Genomic DNA, 25,492 nt, shown 5'->3' with positions numbered 1-25,492 from the left:
TCATAGATTTAAAAATGATTTAAACACTTTCATGTATTTATCTTAATACTGTTAGTGAATCCTTTCAAACAAAACATATGTGTACAGAAATTAGATTAAATATTATTTTAAAAAGTTGGAATAACATCTTCCTTAATAGTTTGTGAAGGCTTGGTGATTTTAATGACCAAGCACCAGCCTGCTAACCAGCAGAACATCCACAGTTGCATCAAAACAAATAAAAATGTTGAGGAATATCACATTAAGCTTTTCTCCCAGCTACATGAACCAGAAAACTATTGGAGGTGAATTTCATGCACAGACTAGAGGCGCTATCATATCCATTTAACGATTAGTATTGTCATTGCCTGCTTCTTGACACGCAGCAAGCTGTTCCCCAGTATTTCTCTCCTGCAATCTCCTCAGCATATTCCAAAATCTTAAGAAAGCGATTGTACAGACTTGCTTTGTGTAATGGATTGAGGCACCTCAATCAAATCAAATGTAATTGTCTTACCGGGCATGTTTTCCTCCTTCCATAATATTGCCATATGCTTCTCAAATATCCACCCCAACGCTGTTAACGATTTGCATGCTTATTATAACGGGAGTATGGCAGAGATGATCGTTGGCGAGACTATATTTACGACACAGTCAATTTAGACATGAGGAAAGAGAATACGTGCCAACATATGTGTTTAGAGAGTTGTAGCTCACCAGCCGTTGATTGTGAGACCTGGTGCCACGGATGAAATCTTGGAATGGCATTCTTAAGTGTTGCTGAGGAAACTGTAATTCTCACCTTGCTTTTGGAGAGGTAATTACCTATTTTGGTCCCTACACTGCACATTCACATTTTAAGTAGAACCTATGAAGTTTTACTTTAAGCATCTATGCACATCTTGGCAAGACAACAAAAACTATGATATTATAATAATTTACAACGAAAATAAGATACTGAAAGTTTATTAAAGCTTGCTTTCACTCAGATAAAATAACAGTTAAATAATTTGTGCTAATGAACCTTATTCATTCAATGCATTCATGCTGTCATGATTGGCCACCCTCCTAGCGTCCCTCTCTCCATGGTTTTCATGTCTCATGTCTTTGTTTTGCTTCACTTCCTTGTTGTGGTTCTGTTCATTAGTTTCGTTTTCTGCTCCCCTCATGAGCTGCACCTGTGTCTTGTTTAGTGCTCATTAGATCAAGTATTTAATCCCTGTGTTTGTGCCATCTTGTTGCTGGTCATTGTTAATCCAAGTTCCTGTGTGTGAGACTACTTGCCCTTGTTTGTAATTCCTAGCTGTGGGTTAATTCTAGCCTTCTTTTATCCTAGCCTCTTTGTTATATCCAGCTTCCCTTTTGTAATCGAGTGTTTTGTTTCATTTAGTTAATCATGTATTCCCAGACTCTACATGTTGATAAATTGACCCTAGACTGTTATAGTGATTACTACTCTGGATTTGCCCACAATAAATCTCGCTCTTCTCCATACATGCGTCTGCCTCCTAACCGCTCACCATTACACATGCAAATATTCTTGGTGTAAAAACGCAACTCGTTGAAACATACACAGTAAACATTGCAGTAGGTTACACTAAATTACTAGCATACCTGCATTATTGTTATATTACTGGAGATTTTTATTTTACTGGAGGCTGTCTCATAATTGACTGAAATAGCTTCTCCTGACCATACCTGCTGTGGCATGTGGTGGAGAGAGTGCACCAGTAGATCGTAGACAGCATCAGAAGAGGATGATCCCAGTGAGACCTCTTAGGCTGATGAGTTTCAGAGTAGCCCAGTGTTTTCCTGATACTTGGCAATAGTACCAGTAGAGTACAAAAGTGAGACATTACTTTACCCCGGATCAGGTTGAGTGGAGCAGCCCTCTCAGACCTAGGATCAGTTAGCTATTGTGACATTTGAATTCCATTACCATTTTTTTTTTTTTGAGACACACCAGTGCAACATACTGGACAGAAATGACTTGTTATCATCTGCCAACTCTACATCTTCATGTGCTTCTCTGTAATTACACACTTACTCCCCTTCCCACATGCTGTTTTCAGCAGCTGCACCTCACCAGAGCGAGTTAGCACTCTCTAAGCAAACAGCAAGATGCAATCTGGACAAAAACGAGCCTGTGTTTGGCACTGCTGGACATTTGGGATCACACAGACCAACACACACACTCACACTCACACACACACACACACACACACACACACACACACACACACACACACACACACACACACACACACACACACAGAGAGAGAGAGAACCTGCTTTAAAACTAGCTTGCCTTTCATTATTATTTGTCAGATGTACTGAGCCTCAAAGCAAGCCTTGCACTAATAAGGAGAAAATGCTTGTAGATCAGCAAAGGAAAGGTTGCTTAGCACATCTGGAGGGGGTGGGACAGTCACAAAAATTTAGTAGCATGTATGAATTTAATGTATACTGTAAAACACAATGCATTGCTCTGGAGTTAAATAAAATAGCAACAGAAACAACAACAACACCACCAATAACAATAATAACAAACACGATAATCATTATTTCATTGTTCATGAAAGTACTTTTCCAAACCACAGCCCCATTTTGTTTCTCTGCTGCATTTTCGATTTGATTGAAGTTTGATTGACAACAGAGTTTTAAGAGGAGCACTTTAGAGGCACAGATTCTAACTTATTTTCTAAGAAAAGTGAGTTTATCAGAAATTTTAGCTGACAAGTGCAAGCAATAATCAATTATTATTATTATTATTTTTTTTAGCTAACTATAGCTAGCTACCTGTGTAGTGGTAGGGAGCTAACATTAGCTAGCTAGTTAACCAAGTTATGTCTCTGAAGACTTTTGCAATATGCATTCACAATGAAAATTTGATGAAGAACTGTCTAGACGTTGTTGTCATCTCTCTATGATTAGATATTTTTAATTATTTAGGTAGTCTAGCTAAATCAGGAAACTATTAATCAAATAAAGCAAATAAATTAAGCAAACAGGTCAGAACTGGTCTTTTGGGTTCAAGGTATGTTTTCTTTAACAAATGAGGAAGCACATTTCCAATCTGAACCGTGTGTTTAAAACTACATAGCCTAACTACTAGCCTAACTTCACATGAAGAGGAGAGTGTTAAAACAGCTCTTTTCAACCTTGATAAACAGAATAAAATCTCAGAATCAAACCACACATCAAACTTTGAGCTGGATGGTCTACGACAGCAGAAGGCCAATTTGTTTTTCACTCCCGTCAGCCAAGAACAGGAATATAAGGCTACAGTGGGCACATGCTCACTGAAACTAAACAGTTGAAGACTGGAAAAACGTTGCCTGGAGTGATGAACCTCAGTTTCTGCTGTGTCATCCAGATGGTAAGGTCAGTATGGCGTGAACAGCACAACTCCAAGGAATTGCCTTGTGTCAGCAGATCAGGCTGGGGATGGGAATTTTTTTTGGGGGGGTGGGGTGGGAGGTTGGCTAACACTAATGGGGAATTGTTTGAATACCACTGCCTAGTATTGTTGCTGATCATATGCATTCCTTTATGGCCACAACCCATCTCATAATGGTTACTTTCAGGATGAAATATGTCTTGCTGCAAAGTGAAATGAATCTAAAAACTGGTTCCATGACTGACCTTGAGTTTAGTGTACTCTACTGGCTTCCCCAGTCACTAGATGTTTAGGACCTCTAAGATGTGGTAGATCATGAGATTCACAGCATGAACATGTGCAGCAATTCCATGATGCTATCATGGCAACATGGACCAACATCCTAAATCAATGTTTCCAACATATTGTGTAATTCATGGCATGTAGAATTAATGCTGTTCTGTCTTACCCAGTTCTAGTATGGTGTAGTGCCCAGTGGGTATATAAACAGTAAAGAGATGATTTTTTTAAAGGGATGGGTTACCCAGAGGAATATTCTTTCAGTGCCCAGAATTCCTAGCTACACCCCAACCTCAAATGTGAGGTTTACAAAGAAAAAATATATTTTTAAACATATCCTTCGAGTTTTGGTTTATGAAATTGAAACTTTCTTATTCCTTGAGTCAAGCCTCTAACCCTTTAATCATAAGCTAAAATCAACAGTGTTAAGTTCCTTCTGCATTTGTTTGGTACATGTAGAAGTATCTTCCCCACTTACTTCCACAAATTAAAGAGAAAAAAGCACACATTAATTTTAATAGCTTACTTTCAAAGACAAAAAAAAAAAAAAAAGTTAAAGAGATGGCTCTGTACTTTTCCCCATCCGTCGCTGCAGTAGGTCCTAGTCTGTCATCAGAATGTTTAGATCACTTTCACGTGACAGAGCTGTCAGATCCGCAATGTCTCAGGAAGCGTCAGTGCTGAGAGAAAAGCTACATGGGGCACCTGCTTTCTCCTTTTGATGAAGCGCATAAACGCGAGTGGCCCCTGCAATCACAGGGCTTTTTTCCCCTTGCTATCTTTGAAGGGTATCAGCAGGAGGCTAAAGATCATGTGTGAGAGCATTGGCTGGTTTCGGGAGGCTCCTCTCAGCTGTTTGATGGAGGCCTTTTACGATGCTTACACTCTTCTGACTGTAATGCATGTTAACTGTTTTGGAGAGGGGAACCATTATGAGAGGGGATCCCTCATTTGTTTGGCTGAGATGATTCAGAGTGGTCTAGATAATGGAATGTGAAATAATGTTGCCATGTGTGGCTCTTGAGCAGGTGCGCAATAGTATTTCTCATATTTGACTGAATATCATAGCAGCAACTGAGTAGTGTGAGCAGCATCATTAAAGCAGTAGGCACTGCTCTTCAGATGTGCTGTGGTGTGAACAGGAGAGAGACTGCTGGGGATGGAGCCCAAGGTTAAGCACAAAAGGGTATTCAGGACTGGGGATGTTTTTCGTCCTTTCTTCTTTTATTTTATTCACTGGATTCAAATAGAATATTATGAGAATGTGGGATTGCCAGCACACTGGAACCTCTGAGGTTCTAGTTAAGGTCAAACTGGGTTAGAATAAGACCTAAAGAGCATATGACTCCAATAAAAATTTCGGCACAAACCGGAAAAAAGAAACCACCTGTTCATTACCATGCTATGACTTTGGCCCTAATACTACTAACTACTGCTGATGATGGCATTGACTCAGTGGTATGTATATTCATCCTAAAGATGTTTACTGGCCCAATAATATTATGCTATTGGCAATGCTATAATGGACTAATGTTCAAAATGGACTAAAAACATTGAGTTCATTTATTTTTCCTGAGGTGCATGTCACAAGGCTCCCTGAATCACCTAGATTGAAATATTACTTGATGGAAAATATCTAAAGGCATATTAGTAAACCCATCTGATTGGCTCATGCTGTTAATTATACTGAAACCTTCTCATTTTTACCCCAGTATTTAGAATCCTCTTCAATCATTAATGTCTAAAATGTTAACATTTATTAAGGTAACTTCAGTGGGTTTATAGTTATAATGTCAAGTGTTAGCCAAGTAGGAAAAATATTAGTTCTTTTCTATACCAGGGATGACCTTTCTTGTGTGTCTTTTTCTTTTTTACATTCATATCATACCTCATGAAGTTGGAAGGAAAAGCTGTCCTGTTCATGAGCAGCACATTGATTGGGTCTCGTGCCAGAAACTGTGGCTGGTCCACTGCAGTCTCATCTTCCTCGGCCAATAAAATCAGTGTCAGCTGAAAAAGGTCGCGTTAGGAACGCGGCAGACCAGAACAGGAGAAAGTGCTTCTTCGTGTGCCCTGTTTCTCTTACTCTCTCACACACACAGACACACTCTCACTCTCTCTTTCTCTCTCTGTCTCCCTTCATTCTTGTTCTTCCATGGGGTAGGCTAACACCCGTTTGGTGTATGCTTTGCCGGGCCTGTATACAATGAGGGACACATTCCTCAGCACCTGCCAGAGCCCACTGAACGGCCGTCACTGAGGATGGTTAATTACTCGGTGTGAAACAAATTACGTTGCACCACAGGACCCACTGGATACAGGGAGAGGGCAGCTGCTGGACCCAGGAGGACTTGGGAGGGCCAGCACATAATATTGCAAGTTTTCCTACTTGGTGCTGAAAGAACAAAGTGCTCTTTGTGGAGTGTTTGCAGCATTATGCTAACAATCACAGCGTGAAGGCGTGTCACAACGTTTCAGTTCCGTTTAGTCCGGATGTTGTTTGTAGAGCAGCTAAGAAATGCCGAAGTCAAAATTTGATCTATTTTCCATCTATTTTCCAGTCCATTTCTATTGAGACTTGATTACGCCTTTCAAATTCCATATTTGAAAGCTTTTACTTTAATGTGAGACAAAACAACAGAACTTTTAACTCTATAATTTACAGAGAGTGCAAATACAATCAGGCTTTTAAATGTGGTTCTTTTGGATGAAGGCAGCTGGTCCTTGACTTCAGAAATCTATGTAGTTTAGAAGATTGAAAATCTCCCCACTTGTTTGCCTGAGTGTGTTTTTGGAAATTCTGTGCTGAAGCAACCTCTCAAAATCTTTGTTATTCTAAAAAATAAAACCCTTAACAGTGGATTGTTTTAGCCTATGTTCTTTGCAAGCTGATGGGGGAAAAAGCCTTGCTGTATTGCTGTTAGATGAGGCTTTAATGAACACTTTGAACTGTTTATTAGACCCAATTTGCATCCTCATTAACTGAGGTGACACTAAACTGTTAGAAAGCAATTATTGATAAACATGCCAACATATTATAACACTCCGCAAATTACATGCATGGTCAGTCTCCAGTAGTCATCCAACTAGTGGGATGCTTAGGAGTGCAAATGGATCAGTGCACACTGAACAGTCTATCACATAGAACAGAATTTACTAAGTATGTACATTATCAAAAAAAAGAAAAAGTAATCAGATGTCACTGGAATCGTGGGAAATGAATGTCCCTTACTGTCAGTGAAATATCATTCAGTCAACATGAGAGAGTCTTTTCTCTCTGCTTTTTATGATCTTTTCCAAAAACACCAAAAAGTGACATAGCTGGCAGGGATCGAGTCAGCACAATGACTCATTTTTCTTACCTCCCCTTAGTACCACCAAGAGTCACAGCAATAAACATGGGAGCCTTGGCCTCTGCATCCTGCTGCATTCCATTTTTCATATTCTAATTCACAGCAAATATCCCTGAGAGCAGATAACATCACATATAAATGATTGCCGTAATATGAGGCATGAAATACATGGATGCCCAAAAAGTCAACACTGGTGTCACAGCCTGCAAATCTGAGCACGGATTATCTGCACCTGTAATAAACATAATCTCTTTTAATATCATGTTTTTCTTCAGATGGGGAGAATGGAATGGGCATTTTGGATGTGTTTCAACAGCTGGCTGTGTGATTACAAGCCCACTGTCAGGGTGATGAGAGAATCTCATTTTCTGGCCCCTCTCTCACTTCTGAACACCCCCAAGCTGAGGGGGGGGGGGGGGGGGTTGGGGGTTGGGGAGAGGGTCCCCTTTGGGAGTCATGCGACCCAAAAAGGGAGGAAGAAAACAACACATGAAGACCCAAACACCTCGTCAATCCCGTCCACAAACAGGATGAATGAGAGCTGATGGGCAAGGCCTCATTAGTAATACTTGGTTGACAAAAGCCCACTTGATATCACCTTCAGTTCTCATAGTAGCAACAACAGCTGACAGGAAAGGAATCAGCGAATCAGCAGGGGATCGGGCTCTGCTCCAGTGCTCAGGCTATTGCTGCTTGCAGGCCAGTGTAGCAATGAAAAAAAAAGATGACAGATGAGAGAGGTTTTCCGCCTAGAACATATTGTCAATGCATTTTCCCTAACATATGCACATGACTGCAGAGAATAAGTGAAAGGTAAGAGCCTCAGGGTGACTCCCTTCCCTGGTACAGATTTGTAAATATTTGTTTAACATGACATTACCACACCAAAGATTTGGTGATGTTTCCTAATAGTGGCGTACACAAACATTACCTTACTCCCAAGGAGGACAAATCCCATCTGCCAATGGCAAACAGCTCCACTGAATGAATCCATGACTACTGATTATGTTCATGCGTGAAATGTTTCACAGAAAAAAACCCATAAAATGTAATCTATGCCCATACATTGCATGGGTATGTTGCCAGGACTCTTTTTTCCTTTTGCCCCTGCAGTATCGATTTTCCTGATGTCTGTCTTACTGGTAGACATTGTGCTGCTCCTTTTAATTGCTAGCGAGGGCTGTGGGGTGCTTGTAGCAGAGTCCGGCTCATTGAATTATCCACCAGCCTTCACTCCCCTGCCCAAAGGCTTGCAGCAGTAATGCCAAGAATGGGACCGGCTTCCCTACGCTGGGATTAAAAGTGTGAAGCCCATAATCGACACCAATACCACAAATTTTAAGCACACCTTCAGGGCTCTTCAGACAATGTTACTGTGTCGCTTGCACTAAATCACAAGTTCATTTGTTTGCTGGTAAATTCTAGCTATGTTCCCATGTGATTTAGTTGATATATATACTGTTCAGTTTTTATGTATATTATCTTAGACCAGCTTTAGAGTTGGAGCAAAGTTAAGGCAAGAAAGAAGAAAGTATTCTGCAAGAGTATTGTCACGTCAGTTGGAGTGACTATGCCAACATCGTTTCACCTAGCAGTGTTATTAGGACTGCCTGTGGGAGAGGAAGTACTTCTCCTGTTGTATAATAAGAGCCATTAAATAACTGGGTAGCCCAGGCATGGAGTCTGGCTGCACACTGAAGCATGGTGATAAGTCCAGACAGCTGAATTCGGCCTCGCTCCGTTGTTATGCTGGGTAAATTAGCATGTGGAGGTGGAGACAACCATATACGGTTTAGGAAGGAAACTCTAAAAATAGGCCGTCAGACACCGGACTCAGTAGACGTCTCCAGGACCTAGGATTTAACACTCGAACATCAAACGGTAGGAAACTTAAGGCGTTCTTACCCCCTTCTCTCTCCCCTTCGATCTGCTCAAGGCCCATTTTGTAAGCTTTTGTGGTCAATTTTTGGAAAAGATAAAAGTCACTTGAAACTTGGTTTGGGGACTGATTTGGCAAATGCTTGAGGGGGATGCGCTAACTGGCATAACAGCGAGGTTGTGTGTATGTGTGTGTATGTGCTTCTGCTCTTTAAAATGGAACAAAGTAATAGGAAGTATTGGCCCTGCTTTGAAAGGTAAAGTCCCACTTGCATTTGGCTCTGGTGTACCCCGTATGCCAATAAACCAGGATCATGTAATCAGTCACTAGTTTTGTGATATTGCTTGAGTACTTTGAGTTGGTGATAGTGTGGTGTCCCATTCTGCCTGTCATTTCACAATAACTGATGTTCTACATATTAGTTGGATGGTAACACTTCTTTTCTCCTGTTCTTCAACCAGTGTATGTGGAGATATCATAAGCATCTGTTTTTATCTCACATTAGACTCACATTACCTTGTCTCTTAACCTGTGAGTGTGGTTTTTTAAAGTATGTTTTAAAATAGAAAGCCCCCTGACCGATGTTACAGAACTGAAAAGCCATTTGATTCGGAGTAGCAACAGGCAATATTTAGCTGGCCAACTCTGGTAACCTTACCCGCACTTAGCATTCCACCTACTCTGTCAGTGCCTGTGCTGCAAAAGGAGAGACAGCTGTTGTTGTGAGCCCATGAATTCATGCATGTTCTAAGCTCGACCTTCCTCTACTGAGTTAGATGTTTACAGTAGTGTTGAGGGAAGGCCTGCTCCACTGACGAGCTGTAAGTGGGCATAAGTAATCCCCTGCTTTTCTGGATTTGTGCAGATCAAACAGACGGCTATATAAATCCCACCTTCCCCCTCTCCGTGTCTTTCTCCCTCAGGGTCTCTGTGTCTCTGTGCCTCCCTCTCCCCCTTCTTTTCGCTCATTCTGCTTCTGTCTTTCTCTCTCGATCTTTCCTGCACTCTCAATGAGATTCCAAGAAATGCAAGAGCATTATAATGCTGAGTGCCATGGGAAGGCAAGCTCACACCTCAAGCCATCAAAAGGGGCCTGCTTCCCTATTAAAGTTAGTCCATGTAGCCACCTAGATGCGAGAGCTGCATACGTGTCTCATGCACACCAGCTGCTGAGCATGTCTGTGTGTGCACGCGTGTATATATACGTCAGCACAAGTTTAAGCAGGCATCAGCCATGAAAAGCTAGGGGCAAAACGCATGATTCTAGAGCATGCCCAGAGAATCCAAAGGGGGAATCCAGACGCATTATCCGCTTCTGCAAACAAACCAGCGATGGTGCGCTGGGGGCGTGGGGGGTGTTTTTTGACAGGTACCAGCAGAGGTCATTTCCTGGTCTCTCTTTTCCTGCTGCAGTGCCGGAGAACGTGGCTTTCTGCCACTGTCTTCTCCTTAGCTTAGGATGTTAGAAATTCACTTCTTTGCTTTGCATGAGCCAGCAGAGATTCATTTTGCAGTGCTGCTCACAAGTGCTCCCTGGTGAGTCCCGCGACCTTAAAAAAACAAACAAAAAAAAAAACAACAACTCTGAAGCACTGTAAGTATCTCAGCACTTTCTATCAGACACAATTCCATTTGAAGGTGGTCCGGGAGAAGTTTCTTCTGTTTGCCTAATCTGCCCTAGCTTTTGGGCATAGCTTGTTTTCAAGCCTGCACATTCTCCCTTTCCCAGTTGATCAGAACACTGGTAGTGCCTGCTTGGTGGCCTCTGTTTGGCCAGCAGCATGTGCTACACAAACGTGTAGATGTCCACCTCAGTACCAGTGACTTGTGAGTGGTTACAAGCGGCGGGTGGAACGCCTTCACTTCACAATAACTGATAAAACTCTGCAGCCAGCGCGAAACAGCTGAGTGGCTGAGGTGGAGTCTCTGTGTCCACCTCAGAGGCCGGAACAGCTGAGAGGCAAAGAGCCTTTGATTTTGCTCCCCTGGATAATGTGGAGAGAATTGTGTGCATGAAGCTGCATTGTTGTATTGATGAGCTCACCTTAAAGTGCACTGCATGATGCCTACAAGAGTGCAGCTGCTCTGAAGCCCATTCTGATTACTACAAAGAACATCAGCAATTAAAGCTATATATATATATATATATATATATATATATATATATATATATATATATATGATCAACAATATCATTTTTAAATCTTATATATATATGTGTGTGAGTGTGTGTATGTAGAAATACTGCACTGAAGAACTTCTGGGAATGTACCTCTGTTGTATTAAACCAAATAAATATAATCTAAATTTATTACATTTTTATGTGATTATATTGTGCTGAGTTGTTGAAACAACACAGACGTGTACAGCAACTCTTAAAGCACACAATTCATGTGGAACCAGTGTTCACAATTCAGTTGAGTAAATCCAATAAGTTTCCTTCTTTCAGTGTGTTTGAAAACATATTGCTCTACTTCCCCACAGTGGAAAATGGCAACAGTCATCAGTTTAGGAATAATACTACCCTTGTGTATGTTATTTCTGCTACAACACAATGACGCGAGTAGTGATACATTGGCATAATAAAATATTGTAATCTGACACAAACACACAAAACAGATCCTCTGGCAGTAGTCTTGCGGAATGAATTATGACGCGACTCACGGCTACAGAAACGACTGTAATCATTGTTTGTTGGAGGCGAATGGTGTGTGCTGATGCATTAATTCTCATATTGAGATTGTAACCAATCAAAGGATCACAAGTACAATGAACAGTGGAATAGTTCATTAACATGGGTACTGCATACTTCATGTTCGGAGGAAAATGGAGCTGGGTTGGCACATTTAGTGCCACGTGATACAAGCGACAGGGGCAACCAGCCTCGGCTCCCCTTTAGCACCCCCTGGTGTAGACGTCCTGTGACAGTGGCTTGATATTTTTTGTGTTTTTTCTTACATGGAAGACATAAAGTATTTAAATTGTGACCTTAAAAACTAACATAAAAACAACAACAAAAAATATCAACCATTGTTCAGTGGGTCTGGTTTCTGACACACATGGTCTGAGGTGAACGTATCCCATGATTTGTTATCAGTCCTCTTTTTTTAATCATAGCTCTGGCTACAGCTTGTGGATCTTTTGTGTCTGCTGCCAATGCGATTCCCATGGAGAGAAATGATATGTTCTCATGTGACTCCAAACCTAGTAGACACTTGTCAACATGGTTTGTTTGTATACCAGCCATTTGCAAATATATGGAACCATTACAGCAACCCATGTCATCTCAGCATCAGCCAGAGACTTCAAACTCAATTCCAATGTGTAACATTGCAAGCACATTAATAATACCTGATAATTGGCACCAAGGACTGTCAAGATTTTGATGTCTGGAGTAGCCAGTGTCCAAACTTCTTGCTGGCCTTATGTGATATTGTTATGTGGCTGACAGTTAGGTGAAACTGTCTTCCATCTGACCTGAAGCCAGTCCTAATTGAAGCAGACCTTGTTCTCTGTCCTGGCAGCAGTCATTGTGCCCATTACGCCTCCTCGGTGCTGAGACTGAGCTTTCTGGCTCTGGCCACATACCCTGTTTGAGCAAGAACTGCTGGCCAGTGTAACCTGGTGGATAATCATGATAACAAAGCCTCGTGCCTAAAGTGCTCCCAAGAGAGAAAAAAAACCCATATTTTCTCATTTAGTCTTCTCATCTGAGATGACTCTCATCTGATAAGATAATGTCTCATCCAGAGCTTGGTGGTGGTATGTTGTATATATTTTGAGTAAATTGCTGTCGCAGAGTCAGACCCCATGAGATTGATGTTGTTGTTCAACTGCTTTGATTGTAAATGTATTGACCCTATAGGAGATCATCCATATTCCATGATGCTTTCCCAGCACTTCGGCTGTAAGCAGTGTCAGTCCCCCTGTACCTCACTCTGTGCTCCACTTCACCATAATGACTATGCAAGCTTACTGAGTAGGTGTAGAGAAAGCCAGCCACATGAGACTATTATTCAGCCTAAAAGCACAGGCTATATTCGGTGTCTCTGGCCGAGAACTTATCTCATTCCGAATTAGACTCGCTGTTTATCTACTCCAACATGGCACAATCAAAACTGACACCAGGTTTCATCACACCGCGCACCCATTTTGCCTGCTCCAGTCATTCTTGTCACTCTGTCAAATCGAGTCATCTGGACAGAACTACTCGGCGACCTCAAACCCCTGTGCCCTCCACACTGGAACCCTCTGTGACACACCCCTCACCAAAGACTTTATAAAGTGCATTGAGACTCAAGCGATGTATTTGTTTGTTCTTTAGCTATGAGCCCTTCAAGGTAGCAGCCAAGAAATCATGGCAAAATTTAATCGAGCTGGATGGGAGGGGGGATGAGGGTGGCTTGTTTCATAGGACTGACTTATTGCCTCTGTGGTTGTAATCCTGAATATACTTATCCACACAGGGAAGCAATGCCCAAGTTTATTTTGGCTTTCTCTGTTTATTGAATGTAAAAAGTTGCCATTTTTTGATGCTGTTAATTCTGTAGTTTACAACAAAGGTTCGTGAAAAGAATGATGTAACTGCAGAATAATTAAACTCTATTAAAACCATGAGCAGAGTTCTATGAAACTAAATAGCAAGCGCCACAAATACTTTCATAATTATCATCAGCAGCATCATTAGTCATCATTAGAAAAGAGTATAATGAAGTCCATGATATAAAAGGTGAACTACATCTGTGGAGTCACTGACAGATGTAGTTGATCAGAGTTGGAAGGAAATTCTTTTGGTTGAGTGGGGCTATCTTTCAAAGACCAATACTAATGCCCTGTTTCTTTCTGCTCCTCTGACATGACCCTCATCGTAGCTGCAGTGTCCACTCAAACTCCCACACATGGAGTGGATATGGGAAAAAAACATGGCTGAAATGGGGGACTTATGTTCTAAGTGCTGTCTTTGTAGAAGAAAATTGGCAGTGTAATGGTAAGAAAACCTCTTATAGAGGTTAAGGTTGGGATTGGGTTTAGGCTCAGGCAAAGGCTACATATTCAGGATACATGTAGTAATTAAAGCTTCTGTAAGTGATTTAGTTTCATAACACAGTCTAACCTGTCCTTAAATCTTGATAGCTATCACTAATTTGGTTGCTCTGGAAAAAAATGAGCAATTGAAATAAGCTTTCTAAGCATTATGAGCAAAATATTAAATTAGGAATCTTGGCATAATTTTTAACTCAACATTAACATTTACATCTCACTGGTAATTGGTAATATCACTTTTTTTTTTCTTTTAAGAAACATGCCCAGTTTGGCCCTTTCCCTCACTGCATGAGGCCCATGCAAGACCCATGCTTGTTCATTTTATCAGCTCCTCAGAATGCTTCAGCCAGTGTGTTTGTACATGACAGAAAGAGCACATTACCCATAATTGTGCTGTTAATTGTGTATTACATTTTAAACATGTAATATGACCAAACACATGTTATGTGCTCACCTACGCTACAGTGCCGGGATCGCATGGTACACAAAACCTTAAGGTCATGGGTTCAAGTCACTCTGCATATGTGTGTCTGCCAAATTATGTAACTGTATTTCATTATGCCTGCCTGACTATGTTCCATATCATCAAATGCTGGACTGTTAAACATACTTAGAAAGGAGTACAAAAATACTAGGGAAAAGCTTATTTGATACTTGCACCAAAGATTTTGAACTCTGTAAAAATTCGCCAGGCACCCACCAAGGAGTGTGGAGTTATCCAGTGGCTTAGTCTAGCAGAAGTTAAAGGGAACTGTAAAATCAATTGCAGTAGCTTGAGACTGTGTTTTTGTGTGCACAAGAGAGTGATGGAGAGATAGATAGCTAGTTAGATAAATGGAGAGAAAGATAGGCAGATGACTTCATAGGAGAGAAGAAGTGTTTCACAACTAAGATACTGATTCTGTAGGGTCAGTTTTTGCTGCCACCCAACAGTGATACCTTTGGCGCAGTGGGGTTGTTCATCGCAGGCTGGGTATATCTATTGCTTCCAACTGTTCTTAGCTCCCTTTCTTTATAATCTGTAGCCAGTGAAGTCTGACTTATTGAGACCTTACTACACACAAACCTGATGTAACTCATGTTGCACCTCATGTCTGCTAGATGAATTCTGTGTGCTTGAATTTGTTTCTTAAAGCAAACTCCCCATGTGGCACGGGATTGGAAATATACACTAACTAAAGGAGGTGTGATCATCCTGATGAACGAAACAGACACACTTACAAAATGCTTTTATCGTCTACTTTAGGAAAAATAGATAACTAACCAAAACCTTTTGCAAAACACAAAATGCACACAATATAGCTAGGTGGGTGTGAGGCAAATCAGGTTATGAAGCGAGCACTAAAGGTCACCCCCCATTCTGAATGCTATAATCCTCTTTAACCAGTAGTGTGAGAAATATCAGTTTTTCCAAAGAGAATAGCAACCTTGATTATCTATACAAGTGCAGTGATTTACTAGGCTGATCCCATCAATAGATGTCAATCCTATAAAAGAATGATTGAAAAATTGAAAAAAACTTGAAAATGAAAATCTACATTCCATAACTTATACTATGAAATGAGGAACGTAAAGACAATTGACAGTACTTTGAAATTCCTTTTATCCAAGGTGATGAACAAAAGAAAGTTTCTGAAAACCAAAGCAATTTCAAATCCATGTGCCTTGTAGATTTATTTCTATTCTGATTTAACTTCAGCACTGAAAAAACAAAGTCAGAATTCCCTGAAGTTATTGCATTAATAATTATGATTCTAGCAATTCAGGAAAATTTACTAACAAGCTATTTTTGTAAATGCTCATCTTGGCCGAACACAGACTGTAGTCTTTTGACTATGAATCTTCAGTTTGGATTTTGGTTAAGCTGACACAGTAAGTATGACCTTGCCGTAAAGAGCCCATTTCCCTGAAATACATCATATTATGAATGATGATGTGTGCAATGAGATGGCTCACTATCTCATTAAACAATTAGGGCAGATCATTTGCCAGCTCCTGAGCAGCTGAGGTTTTTCCTCTTTCTTGTCGAGCATCTCGTCTTGTCTTTTTGTCATCTCTCGTTCCCTTAACCTCTGTTTACTCTCACCCATGCATCTTAACCCTGTCTTTGCATGCCTCTTTCTGCCTTTCTCTCTCTCTCTCTCTCTCTCCGCTTCTCTCTCTCTGTCTGTCTCTCTTCCTGTTGGATCTTTTCTCTTCAAATCATGATCTCCTCTGCTGCAAAGAAAACTCCACCTCCTCAGTACTGCTAATGTAGTCACTGACAGTGCGAGCACTTCTCTCTCCCGTGCTCTCCTCTCCCCCTCTTTTGCTGCCTTTCTCCCTCACTCTCTCACTCTGCATTTATTTGCTCATTCTCCTTCCCTCGGTCTCTCTCCCTCTCTCTCTCTCTCTCTCTCTCTCTCTCTCTCTCTCTCTCGCACTCGCTTCGTCTCGGTCCGGGATAAATAAAGCCAGCCGGAGGGACGTGGGGGGAAACAGAGACGTGGCTGCCCGAGGACGAAGCATGATGTTGAGGCGACTCTCCTTCACCGAGCTCCCGTGTGCGTGTCCGCTTTGAGGATTACAGCCGCTCCAGCTCTCCCTCACCCCCACCACCACCACCACCACCCCCTGCTTCTGCACCCCCACATCCCCACACCCCCCCCCAGCTCCCAACTGGAGGATGCTCACTTCTGCCTGCTCTGCTACCGTACCCGCTGCCAGGACTACCGTGCTGAGCCCGCCGTTGCCAGCTACCTGCCCTGGAACGACACTTCCAGCCAGCCAGAGGGCCCTCGGGCTTCCCCTTCCCCTGAAACCCATGGAGCCCAGCCTGCTGCTGGATCCCCCACTTTGGTAGACCTTCCTCTTCTTCTGCCCCTGTTGCAGGCTTGGCAGTAGTCAGGCAGAGATAAGGAGGCACTGGCAGTTTTCCAGCCCCATGCTTTTCTGACTTGTTTGAGGCTGCAATTGTCGGCATCTGACAAAGAGGTAGGAGTTTTACACTTAACGTATGCCGTGGTTCTCTGGTGGAGAAGCCAGAGCGGGGGTGTGCTTGTGATGGAACTCTTTCTGTATAGTTTCCTGGGGCTTTCTGTATAGTTTACATGTTTTTTTTAAACTGTGGTGCATGTAATTCCTGTTCCTAATTCTTTTGTGTGTGTGTTTGTCTGGTATAATACATATTGGTAACTCCAGTATGAACATGAGAAGAGTTTTAAGCTAAGTTATGGGACATAAGAGAATATTCAGAAACAAATATATATGAAAATGCTACGGTGATGCTGAGTTGCTTAGTCGATTTAATAGGTGCTTCAACTAGAATGTGAAAATAATATTAGTAGCTGCGTTGATTGAGTTTGTTCTTCTTCGCATCCTGTGCTGCACTGTTGAGCTGAACCACACGGTGACTCCAAAGATTACAGCCACCGGACCTTCAATCATTATGCTGGAGCACTGGGCGCAGGTGATATCTGACATGGCAGAATGGAATGAAGTGTGGAAGCAAGGCAGATTATTTAGGGCCAGTTACCTGGGGCTCTGCCTAGAAGCACCCCCCCCCCCCAGCCTGGGCACACAAACGGCAGCATATGCTGAAAGTATATGAAGCATAAAGGCTGTCTATAAGGGAGAGGTGCTCAGACCTTCACTTCTTCAGGAAGACCTGCTATGTCTTGGATTTCCAGAAAGGTTCTTTGCCTTTGACAAGGTCCCACAGTACTCTGATGAAAGCTGCCTTTTTTTAAAGGTGCGCTTCAATGGCTGCATGCATTTGCAGTCTTATTCTTTCTGGTTCCTTGTCCCTCTCACTGTTTATTTCTCTTTCCTTCTCTCTTTTTTTCTCTCGCCCCCTTTCAGTCATTCTCTCTTTCACATTTATGCTCACACCTCACTCAGCAACCAGTGGAGCACTTCCTCCTCATTTGTTGAAAGGTCACTCTAGAGAAGTGCAACTGCTCCTTAAAGATGTATCCAAGACTTGGACTGCACCAGACCGGGTGATGATATTGTCTCTGGGGATGAAGGTGTGTGTGTATGGGGGAAAGGGGGCGGGGGGGGGGTTAGTTCAGAAGATGTTGATTTCACTGGAGAGTCTAATACGGCTGGCAGCCTGCCCAGCCCCTGTGATTCCAAAGGGAAGAAGGGAACTAGGTGCTCGGTTTACCTGCCACAGATGGCCACCTGTATGGGGGCAAGCGCCGACAAAACTGCCCAGTAACTAAGAGAGTGAGTTGTTTTGTTGGGAAGAGGATAGAGGTTAAGTGTTGTGTTTGACTGTTTGATGTGACATTTTTGAGACTGCGTAAGCATTAAGGACATCTGTATAGGTGTGGTGACATTTCGAGAATGTCTAGGCAGAATGACATTACCAGTAACATATCTTCCAGGCATTTTGACTTAGATTTATCTTTTTGTGGTGTTATTAACAAACAAGGTATTCTGTAAAAATGTCAGATTGCCTCATTTGTTGAAGACAACAAAACTCCTGTCTGTTTTCTTTAAAACAGACATATACTACATTGGTGAGATTCATTTGCAATGATTGTGTCCTGTTGGGGTGGAAAGCATGAATGACATCTTTTCAAATCCTAAGGGGAACAAACAGGGGGATTATTTTTTCATTCTAATTGTCAACTACAAGTCATTGCTTAATTGCTGGCTTCCAATTTGCATGTGAAGCATGCTGAAAAAGTAATAGGCTAAATGGATTTGCAAAAACGAGACCATTCGTCAATATTCTTTTGAAGTGTCAGGGAAAAACCAAAACAGGATATGAAGTCAGCAGTCTCCGAGTGCTAACCAGGAGGCAAGCATCCAACACGGTTAAATAAATATATAATCTGACCATGATGCATTAAATATGAGAAAACAAGCATAACAAGCTGCTCACATATCCTCACATAAGTTTTCTCAGTATTTTCTTTATGCGACTTTCACTGTGGAAGTGAACTTTGAAATGATCCCATGGCAATTTAATTAGATTTTATATATTTGTTTTCATACTGAAAGAAAAGGGTAATTATGACATCTCAATAATGGTGGGTGACACAGTCTAAATGGGGAAAAAACATTGCTACCTTGAAACAATACAAGTTGTATTGGAACATTAAATGTGTTTGTACTACTGTGACAGTTCCCTAGCATCAGGTGGGAGCTTGACTGAAGTATTTACTGTCTGACCTGGTTGCATGAATATTATATAATATTTAATATGTCAACATTATATAGGCAAGGTAGATTTATTTATATTGTATATTTCAGACACATACATTGCTGTACAAAATACACATGTATAACATCATCCTCAACAACAACAGTAATAACATAATGTGCGTAAAAGCCACCTTTGCTATTTTGTTCAGCAGAGAACAGTAACGCATGAAATCAAACTATTTTATTGTTATCTTGTTTGGCTCATGTTTGCATGTGTGGGTAGGACTCTATGGACCTCAAATGCACCAATCATTGATTAGCTTGCAGAAATTGCTTGTGTGAAATGTATTGCACATGGATAAATTAGTTACATATTGTCTATTAAATATGTAATTAAGCTGCAGTCATTCATTCATTCGTTCATTAAGTCATTCATCAGTCATCCATTTACTTATATATCATGTTCTTTATAATGACACTGAGGTTATTTTTGATTGAAACAGACACCATACTGTATATTTCAGATGATCCATGTAGGACATTAGTTTTGCTTTGATCACTTCCACATATCCTGAGAGTAAATAAACTTTGTTCCTGTGAATGTCACCTCACTAAAATTGGACCAGCTTTTTATCAGCTAAATCCTGTCACAGTCACTGCATTGTGTCATAAGTGTGTCTAGGCAATATGTGAATCGACCAGAGCTGTCTGAACTGCCTGCAAAGCTATGTACCTTTTTAAAATATTCATCATATTCTAACTCTCACTCACACAAGAGCCAACACCCAAGATCCTAGCAGTCTTTACAGGTGTGCATATAATAGCTGAAATGTGTGTGTGTGTGTGTGTGTGTGTGTGTGTGTGTGTGTGTGTGCATAATAGTAATTTATTTACACTCTTTTCGCAAACCGTGAGCTAGAAAAGAGAATAGAGCTGAAATTTATGACCTTGAATCAGGACAAATGCTAGCTAGTTGAACTAAGATGATTAGCCAATTAAAACAGGACTCTGAGAGTTCCTTTGCGGTGCCTAGCTGTGGGCTCTTATGCAAGCTAGGATGCGGCTGCCTTGTTCAGCTTTTGGTAGCCTTCCTCACCCACAGCTGCCTCCTCAAATTGAGACATTGTGGTTAAGCTCTGTCCATCGTGGACTCCTGAGAACAGTGTCTGCCAGAATGACGTTTGACAGAGTCTCATCAAAAACCCTCAAAAGCAAGCAACTCCATTTGCTCCGTCTGCTCTGTCAACTCTGTCACATTCACCAAGGCACTATTAGAGCCCCCCCCCATCTTCAACCGCATGCAAAAGCCTGTGCTAGACCCTTGCCACCTCCACAGCACACCCACCTGCCTGCCCATCCCATCACCTGCTTCTTGCCTTAGTTATTTCATTCCTTTATCTTCCAAAAGCCAACCTGCAGTTTCTACACAGGAGAATGAAAATCTTTGTCAACGTGTTCCTGTCGGCGCCACTGGGACGACCATAAGTTTAGTGTTACCTTGACAGTCGGTGGATGAATTAGACGCAAGCAGCTGTGTGACGAGGCCTCCTGAATAGAAGTGCATGCAGGCAGTGATGATGGTGGGGGCTGCATGCACTGGGTGTGGGGGTGCATTCATTATTTGATTGCAATCTGCAGACGTGACTCGCTGTAACAGAATGTGTCACGGGGGACTGGCAGCAAGGAGTTGAGAGCGTGACAACGCCTCGTATCGGCACCATGCAGACACACTTGGCCAAGGGAAAGGGTGCCCCAGAGTGGATGGAGTAGAACTCATGCTTGGCTTGCTTGGAACGATGGCTAAGGGGTCACCTTGTTACAGAAGTCACTCATTGGCTCGCATTGCCGTGACTTGATTTAGAAGTAATGCCACTGCCATACATACATGAACAATGGCTGGAGTTTATATTCATTTCCATGAGCTTCAGGTATGATATAATACTGCATTCACAGATAATACTGCAGTTGAACAGGCTAATGGTATGTGCAAATCATAAATACATAGATAATCAGATGCTTATGTGCATGCAATGCACAAGGTAATGGTGTTAGAAGCATCCTTTGGTATGTTAATGCAGGCAAATTGATTATGGATCACATTGACTATAAGAATGATGGTCATATTTACCTGTTGAATGCTTGGCCGCATTGACTAATGAGCTCTTGAAATTAGATTCTTATCCTTGCCAAAACTATTTTTCAGGGATGACTAGTTCGGTGTATCTAGGATCTTAATAATGGATTACATCTAAAACTTGCTCAAAGCATGTTTTTGGATGATGGGAACATTTATCTATTTTCCAATATCAAGTGTGTTGTGTTATTTTTTTCTGTAATAGAGCACATGATATATGGAGCCGCTCCACATATCCAAACATTTCAGTTCAGTTAAGCAGTCCGGCACAGCAAAGTACATTATATTTTTTATGCTAAGAGTGAAACATCTTTTTTCATAATCCTTGTTGTTGAGTTTATGTATGTATGTATGTATGTATGTATGTATGTATGTATGTATTTATTTATTTATTTAATAAAGCAAGGATTTTCTCACAGGACTAGCTCTGACAGTAATCTTATGAGCGTGGTTCTTAAATTTAATACCATTTTTGACCTCTGACTTTCAACACCTTGTCAGAACACTGAGAAGTATCTGTGTTTTATTTGACTTTCTGCTACTTCTGGACCCATTTGTGTTCCTCTCAAATGCATTTGTTCTACTGTTCCTCACACTTGGCTATCTTACATCAGGTTTCAGCTCTACCTTGAACCCCTACAGCTCCTAGTAGGAGTTCATCTCCTGCAGAAATCTGTCACATTAAAGTAGATTCGCTGCTCAGAGATTGATGTAATTTTATTTTTTAACCACAGAGAATGTATGCCAAGGCAGATCTATAAATACACTCACAAAATTGAGTTCTGGATAAAAGATCGCTTCAAAATTGACTAATGTGTTTCTTTGATGGGGTTTTGCTGACATGTTTTTTAGGGGGTTTGATTCAAAAACCTTTCTGCTTGTCCATCTAAATGGTTTTCAGTCAAAGGTAAGTAAGCTAGATCTGACCTTCAAGTGCTTTGGCACTGAAGCTGCTCTCCTGTGTAAAAGACAGAGGAATTGTGAACAGGAGTTCACCATTGCACAGGTGCGAGCCGAGATGAGTAGCATTGTTCTGCATCTCCTGTGCAATAGCTGTGATGTGGTGAGTTCACCAAGCAGTTCACCAAGCATAGCTGTAGGAGTTCTCTCAGATGCTCTATGTTTTAATGTCATAAGGTGAAATAGCACTACATGTAGCCAATATCAATGGTAATCCAGCCTTCTCTCAAAACTATGGCGAACAGCTCTTGTATGTATGTAATTATGGTTTACTGGGAATATTTTACCTCCTAGCTGGGAATCTGCTTTCACTCATATAGGACTGCACAGTATTTCTTCCCCATGGACAAATGTTCAAGACACACACACACACGGATCAGACCCCTCCACCACACCCACACACACTACCTAGCCCACAATCTAGCTGTCTCTGGCCGCTCCCCCCAAGGGCCTTCTCAGCTTAATGGAATGTAGTCTCCTCTCAGAGCGGCGCACTCACAGAACAATTACGCCGACAGATTCATTTAAGCACCATCGGCTGGCGGACAGGAAGCCCTTTACTGACAGCCCAGAAGAAAAGCAGACAGCCCATTCCGCGGCTGCGTTGGCCAGGCCTGCCACCACCCTCCCTCCCCTTTCCCTGGCTCCCACACGAAATGATGACTCTGGTCAGAAACAATGAGCACTGTATCAGATACCAGTGGGACATCGTTGTGTTGTCCTCTGCCTGGTGGGATGGGGTGGGGGGGCTTCGGGGAATCCGTTTGGCCTGGCAGCATGTGGCTCTTTTAGGGCATCTGATTGTGGGCTTTGTGAAGGCTTCTTTTCAGGCAGGCTTTGTACCAACCCTGCAGGACTTCGTCTTCCCTTCCTTCCTTTCTCCCAAACGAATCCCGCCAGCTTCAGGACAGTACCGTTCCACAGTGGCACAGGGACAGAAGTTGGGGGTTGGGGGGGTGGAGGGGGATGGCTGCTGAGGGCAAGCCTGTTTTGGGGTGAGGTGTTTCTGGTCATTCCAGGATAGGCAGCCCTACGTGTGGCTGGGATGCTTCCAGGGTACAGCTATAAATGTCCTGGAACAGACGCTGCAGATCAGGAAGCTGTTTTAGAGCTGCAGCATGCACCTGTTCCCAGCATGAGATGCATCAAACTTTTGTAAAGAAGTTTTACATGCAACTGTAGACATCTGGAAGTACGAATATACCAGTACAAATTTTACTAGGCATTTCCATTGCCTGAGAAATAACCTTCGTCATTACATGTATAGAATTTTACTGGGCAAATCCATACTTAGTAGGAAGGCACTGTGCTATAAAGATTAGAAGTGAAGCACTACACTACAGGACAAGAATGGGTGGAAAGGCACGGAATGCCGGGAAGCTCCAGATACGGAGCCTCCATGATGTTGTTAATTTGCATGGCTCAGCCTACTGCTCATGCTGGCATTTTGCCCTATGTTTGTGATCATGTGCAATTGCTCATTTATAAATAAAATTCCATTTGCGTAATTATTTTGTGGTTATAAATGAACCAAAATTACTGGCTACTACTGATCCAAAGTTGCTGTGCCACTTTACTTGCCTGCGTATAGCCATTTGAACTGCAATTCATAATTTTGTCCACTCTGCTTTCTGTCGCCTTTTGAACAAATCCAACAATAAATATGAGTCTAGGGATTTAATTGTACTTGACTTCAAAACATCTTTACATAAATAATTGGATATTATTCAGTTTCTAATAAACCAGAGATTTAATTTCTAAAACAGAACAGTGATATATTAATTATATCTTGTATGGCCAATAGCATAAAAGTATTTTGTTGTAAAGCAATGAATGCAGTTTGCTGGATCTTGCTAACCTACACAATATGTTTCCTTCCTGCTTCAGTCCCTTGTGAGAAATATCACTCCAGTGTATTCAAAATCAACTCGACTAAGTGCTAGAAACCTTCCTTTGAAGAACCTTGTTTAAGGATTTCTAATTTGTCTCCTGACTTCCTTGTCTTTGTTCTGCCATGAATATATAACCCCACAAATTTGCCCAGGAGCCTTCAAGGTCCAATTAGACAAGAGTGACATCTCCCTCAAGAGCAATGATTATTGCGAACAACAGCTTTTTTTTTTTCATGGGCTCAAAGCTATCAGATCCCCCTGTAAGGCTAATGCTTGCTATATGAAAACACCACCAAAACTGTCTGGGCCTGAAGATTGAGAGGTAATGTAATAATGGCCCAGTCACTCTTACAGTCCTGCCAAAACTCTATAAAACGTTGAGGGGCAGGAGAGTGGGCTAATGGCGGAGGTAGAGGCATTTTATTACCTGTGAGTGTATTAGACTGTCATGTATTTTATTCTGACTGACTTTTCACTCACGTAAGCTGTAGTTGGTCTCCCTTCCCCTCTCTGCACACAGCCACTGTTGCTGGATGGGATGAAGGTTTCATTATGAGGACAGGAGCCACGATGTGTTGAAACAGGCACTCTGCAACTATGGCATAGAAAGAAATGTCCTGATGATCTATTGACAGCAATTAAAGAGTTTCACCGGAAGGCACCAACAGCAGTGAGGCTATTCACATCGATACAAATGGTGTGTGTGTGTGTGTGTGTGTGTGTGTGTGTGTGTGTGTGTGTGTGGAATAGATCCTTTAGTGGAGAGTTTGATTGGTTTGTGAAACACTGTGTGTAAAATCCATGCATGTGTGAGAGGCTGGTGTTGGGGATTTGGTTTCTCTCTGCAGGTCCCTTCACATGGCGCAGACAGTCCCTAGAGGGTATGACGAGATTTCTTCTCTGAATTATATTGTCACATTTGGGAAATGATGCTTCCCTTTCATCCTTGATGCACTTCCACAACCCCCCCCCCTCCAACTCCTCCCTCTGTGCCTCCACCCCTGTGGCTGTTTCCCTGGCTTCTGGCCTAAACTCTGTTTGAATTCTCTTCATCTTCCTCCCTGTCCTTCTTTCCTTCTCTTCCACTCTCACTTCTGCCCCAAAGGCCCTCCTTTGTGAGGAATCCTCCCTCTTTATTAAATTATGCTGTTCGTGTCACTGCAGCGTTTTATGGACTGACGTTGCCATGGCATAGAGAAATATGCAGTCCAGCTTGGAAATTAATATTTCAACGGACACCAGTACAGGGATTTCAGTTCAAGACGATCAAAGGAGAAGTCATTAAATGGTCTCACTTTGGCAGCAATAAGTGGTATTGTTTGGAATCTATATTAGAGTGTTAAGCCAAGCATAATAGAAGAACCTAATAGAAGAAACACCATTAGACCATCAATCAAAGATGCTGAGTTTTTGGAGGGGGAAATGACTGGAGGGCTT

At 41.9% G+C, this 25,492-nt stretch overlaps 1 protein-coding gene across 2 annotated transcripts in view; it reads left to right on the top strand.

Annotated features, from left to right (window-relative positions):
* The first annotated feature begins 8,699 nt into the window (after nucleotides 1-8,699).
* The window catches only part of sgcd (sarcoglycan, delta (dystrophin-associated glycoprotein)), a 132,847-nt gene continuing 116,054 nt past the window's right edge, over nucleotides 8,700-25,492 (top strand). Inside the window, exon 1 of one of the 2 annotated variants that reach the window (XM_027000107.3) lies at nucleotides 8,700-8,892. The gene's annotated coding sequence lies outside the window, so the exon portion shown is untranslated. Of the gene's footprint in view, nucleotides 8,893-16,885; nucleotides 16,907-25,492 lie in introns of those variants that run through there. The other variant, XM_027000108.3, reaches the window with a different exon arrangement.

Source organism: Electrophorus electricus, chromosome 8, assembly GCF_041902795.1.
Source record: "Electrophorus electricus isolate QZ-2024a chromosome 8, ASM4190279v1, whole genome shotgun sequence".
Lineage (NCBI taxonomy): Eukaryota > Metazoa > Chordata > Actinopteri > Gymnotiformes > Gymnotidae > Electrophorus > Electrophorus electricus.
The sequence above is the reverse complement of the archived record's forward strand: the minus strand, read 5'-3'. Positions and strand labels throughout refer to the sequence as shown.